General features: G+C 33.3%; 1 pseudogene; it reads left to right on the forward strand.

Moving 5' to 3' along the window:
- The first annotated feature begins 4,312 nt into the window (after positions 1 to 4,312).
- On the forward strand, positions 4,313 to 4,916 carry LOC109460337 (charged multivesicular body protein 1B2; annotated as a pseudogene).
- Positions 4,917 to 5,161: the final 245 nt, after the last annotated feature.

Consider the following 5,161-nt stretch of genomic DNA (forward strand, 5'->3'; position numbering starts at 1 on the left):
CTGGCATCTGAGTCATGGACTCTCATCTAGCTATTACCTCAGTGCCTTAGGATTCCCTGGGGTTTCCCTGTTGAACTGCAACAACATAATACCCAAAATTAAGAGGTGAACTGTGGATGCCCATGTAATCATGTCATCATATTAGACAACCCTAGCAATAAAAATAGACAAGCAAAGAAGCCCAAAACAGAGCAGTGTCCAGATTGTTGTATAATTAGGGGTATAAATCACTAAATCATATGCTAGTAATCTGAAAGACATACGGAAGTCTCAAAAGTTGGTCAGAACTAAGGATAAATAAATCCAAATTATACGTAGAAAATTCTTCTGTAATGTTACTGTTTTTTTAATTTTGAAATAAACTGTGGTAAAAGTTGAAGAAGTAGTGGACTTATAATCAGAAGACCTCAGGTTGAACTGCTTCTCCATTTACTAGCTGGTGACATTGCAAGTAATTTTATCTCTTGAAACAATATTTTCCTCAATTGGATGACTAGGATGAGCAAAAAATAAAAAAATTAAAATGAGATGAGACTTTTTTTGACACTAGCACATAACATAGTAGGTAATCAATATATGTTCCTTGACATTATAAAATATATATTGGATTTTTATTACAAAAATAGTACATGCTCACTCTAATAAATATATAAAATATAGAAAATTGTATAAAGAAAATATTCTCCAACATATCCAATTTTTTTCTTTCTTTTTTTTCTTTTTTTGGTGGTAAAAAGAAATATCCCTTGCTTTTTTTCTTCTTCTTTTTTTGGTGGTAAAAACCCCTAGCATGAGATGGGTATGATTATTATTTTGATTGTGGTGATGATATCACTAGTATTTGTATACATCCAAATTCATCAAAACAAACACATTATATCCATGTAAATCTTTGTATATTAAGTATATCTGAATAAAGCTAAAAATAAATATTCTCTCCAATCTCATCCCTTCTCTGATAGCAACGCTGTTACTCAGCTGTTTTTCTCTGTACTCACACAAATATGTACAAATATGTATGTGTATATGTAATATTTTAAGTTGTGTTTTCACAAAAGACATATTACATGAATTATTATACTTAACCATGTGACACTGACATTTTTCTATGTCAATACATGTAGACATTGTCTTTCTTTTTAATAACTGAATCATATGGGTGCACTATATTATATCCAACTATACAGTCTGTATTTCTTCATGGTTGTTGCATTGCCCTTAAATCCTAGCAAGAATGGCCTCTGCTGAGGGTCCTGCGCTTTAGTGGACAGCACTCTAACACTCCTTCAGCTACTCCACTTCCACAGAGTGAAGCACCTAGGGGCTTAGGGGGCGGTTCTCACCAAAATCCTGCAATCTCTTTTAGATGACACTTTGTATTCAGAATCCCAACATTCCCTTCCCAACTGTTAAACCCTCTTCTGGTCGTGCCCTAGTCTCTACTGTAGATATGTTCTTCCACTGTATACACCACTAGGCAGAAAGGTGTCCATGGAATAACTGTTTACAGAAGTTGTGAGTATACTGTAAGCGAGGGCTTGGAAATTCCTACATGTGCACACAAGGTTTCTTTTGAATAAGACTAAGTTGTGTGTGATAAAAGAAGGGGAGTAGGCAACAGGCTAGGGATCTGAACAGTGGTTCTTTCTATACTTCTATGTTCTGATGCAGAATTCTGAGGACATTTTATTTAGCATTTTGTTAGTCATTTAAATACTTAGAGATGTGGCAAGCCATTTTGTACTCTTGCCTGGAGCCCCAGAAATATTGGTGGTATGCTTGCATACTTAAGATACAGGTTTGTATTGTAGACACAATCTTACTGGGTTTTAAGCTAGCTGGGGGGAAGAAATATGTCTTGCAACACATTTTTTTATAGAGACTATTTAAAATCTTGCATATAACAGATATTTAATAAATGCTTGTAGAATGAAATAGTGAATTATTGATTTCTCATAGTACCTATTATATTAGTTTGAACCCAATAGATATTTAATATATATTTTTGAGTTGGCAAACGAGTGTATGTTTTTCTATTGTAGGAGACTTTTACTTTTGTTTAAGCATACTTTAAGCAAAAAACATACATTCCAACATTTCCTTTGGATGTATCAGGAAAATTGATTTCTAGTGATGAGGATACATTACTCTCTTAGCACTCACTTAAATACCTTTAATTTTAAATGCTAAATTAATATTTTGCAAGAAGAACTTACCTCTGTGGTGGTATGGCTGTTGAGGTTAGGCTTTCTAGCCTAAGAGAGCAATAAATCAAAGTATCTTCACAGACATAAGAGTGAGTTCCCACTGTGTTGAATCGACATGCTATCTGCAGCTTGTGCTTTCACTAAAAATAGACTACTCTAACATGTTTGACAGTTACAGTCATGAATGAAAAATACCTACTGTCCAATCAAGACTATTTTGCATAACCCAACTGATTGGCAATGGAGTGAAGAAAACCCAACAAATATTTTGAGATACGATTGGATCTTTGCTTATTTATTTAGCTTAAGAATAAAAAAAGAAGAGAAAAACATTAAAATATTTTTAAATACCTCACTACAATTTCCGTAAATAATGAGAATACTGACCTTAGCAATGGAAAAGTGTATACATCTAGATAGCCATATTTCACAAGTGTACCTTTAACTGGTGCCTGTGAGGACATGTCATTGTTTTTGTAACCCACCTCTTCTAATTAAACTGGATTCACTTTGACAATGAGTGGATAACTGAGTATTCAAAAATGGAAACAAGATTTCAATATAATATAAAAATAAAACAAACAGGTAGAAGAACTTCCGTTATTACATGAAAAAAGAAAACTCCAGGTATTTTTGTTATCTCTTGCTATTCACTACCTCCCTTTACTAAGCCTGCTCACTTCTCATCATGTTTCCTCAAATTACTTTTCCAAAGACAAGATAAACTACTCTTTAAAAGCTTAGAAGTGTCTATTGTTCCAACTGTGGGAATAGGAAAGCAAATAGGCCCCCACTATGTGTGTAAAAGGACTATACTACATCTCACAGCCCTTTAACTACGCCAGGAATTTCAAGAATATTCCTATTGATTTCTTTTCTACCTTTCATGCATAACTCAATGTACTCATTGTCACTTAACAACAACAACAACAACAACAACAAAATCCCATATAGGAATTACAATACCTCGATGAATCAGATATTGCAAATATCTGAAAAGAACCTTCAAGCAGCTATCATAAAAATGCTTCAATAAACAATTAAAAACTCTTGGAAAAATAGAAAAATTAAAATCTTAGCATGGAAATAAAAGTTATAAAAATGAACCAAAAAGAAATTATAGAAGTGAAAATGCAATAATAAAAATTTTAAAAAGAAAAATACTCATAGTATCAACAGTAGAGTGGAGATAGCAGAATATAGAATCAGTGAACTAAAGACAGATCAATTGAATTTACCCAATCTAAAAAATTCAGAGAAAATAGACCAGAAAGAAAAAAGAAAAGAAAAGAAAAAAGAATAGTCTCAAGGATCTGTGAGTCAATAACAACAACAACAAGAAAAAGACAGCATTGATAACATTTGGAGGTCCTGAAAATTAGAAAGAGAGAGTGTATCTGAAAAAAATATTTGAGGAAATTATATAGGGAAAGGTAATACAAGCAAAAATAAAAAGCTACATATTCAAGAAACCGAATAAATTCAAGATCAAAGCCAAAAAGAAATCCATGCCAATGCACACCATATTTGAACTTTTGAAAACTAAAGACAAAAAAAAAAAACAAAAAAACACCTTAAAAGTAATTGAGAAAAACAAAATATTACTTTCAGAGAAACACTAATTCACATGGCCACATGGCAGTGGGTTTTTTCATTGGAAACTATGGCAATGAGAAGGAGGTAACATACTATTTTTCAAGTAGTACTAGAAGAAAAGTTCTGCCAACCATGAATTCTATATCTAGCAAAAAAACAAAAAACAACAGTAACAAAAAAGCAAAAAACAAACAAAAAATCCTTAAGAAAAGAAGGATTCGAAACAAAAATATTCTGAAGTGAAGAAAAACTAGTGATTTGTTGGCAGCAAGCCAATCCTTAAAGAATGGCTAAATGAAATTATCTTAACAAAAAGGGAATGATAACAGAAGAAGACCTGGAACATCAGAAAACAAAAAATAATATTGGTAAAAACAGGAAGTGGGGTCGCAAACCAAGGAGTCTGGTGGCCACAGGTGAGGACTTACTAAGAAGGTACTCAGAATGTTCTCCTGTCAAACCCATGCCACTGTCCTTGGATGTCACCTCCCAAGAAAAGTCGTGGAACCATGTGGAATATGGAGAAACACCTATTTAACTTGAAGTTTGTAGCAAAAATAATAATAATAATAATAGGAATGCCAAGATATGTGATAAAGAAGAAAAGGCTGAAAAGGTCAAGATTAAAAAGCCATTCAGAAAGGCAAATACAGAATTTGCAAGATATGTGCTACAAATGTAATCCACCAGAAGAGCCAAGCAGCTAATTTCTTGAGAATGAGTGCTAAGGTTGATGTTATGGCAGCCAGAGTTCAAACTGCAGTAAAAATGGGTAAGGTAACCAAGTCCATAGAAGGTGTAGTTAAGTCTATGGATGTTACATTAAGGTGCGTGAACCTTGAAAAGATTTCTGCCCTGATGGACAAATTTGAACACCGATTTGAAACACTGGATGTTCAAACACAACAAATGGAAGACACAATGAGTAGCACTACAACCCTAACAACACCACAAAACAAAGTGGATATGCTGCTTCAGGAAATGGCAGATGAAGTTGATGTTGATTTCAATATGGAACTACACAGGGTCAGACAGGATCTGTTGGCACAAGTTGCTTCCATGGAATAGGATAAACTACCACAGAAACTTGCTCACCTACGTGATCAAGCGTAATTTAAAGAACTGGTTCTTTTTTTTACGTCATCTTCTTTCTGAAATATTTTGTGTATATATAGATAAGTTAGACTTCAATTACACTAAGAACACCATATATTACAGAATGCTTAAACACTATTTATATACAATGCTTTCTTTTGCCATGGTGTACTTTCCAATACTTTAAGAAATTCCAGAGAGTTTCCACCTTAACAGATTTTACAGTTTTGTATATTATGTTGAAAGTGTAGGGACATTTTTAT

This window comes from Rhinolophus sinicus, chromosome X, assembly GCF_036562045.2.
Source record: "Rhinolophus sinicus isolate RSC01 chromosome X, ASM3656204v1, whole genome shotgun sequence".
In the NCBI taxonomy this organism is placed as follows: domain Eukaryota; kingdom Metazoa; phylum Chordata; class Mammalia; order Chiroptera; family Rhinolophidae; genus Rhinolophus; species Rhinolophus sinicus.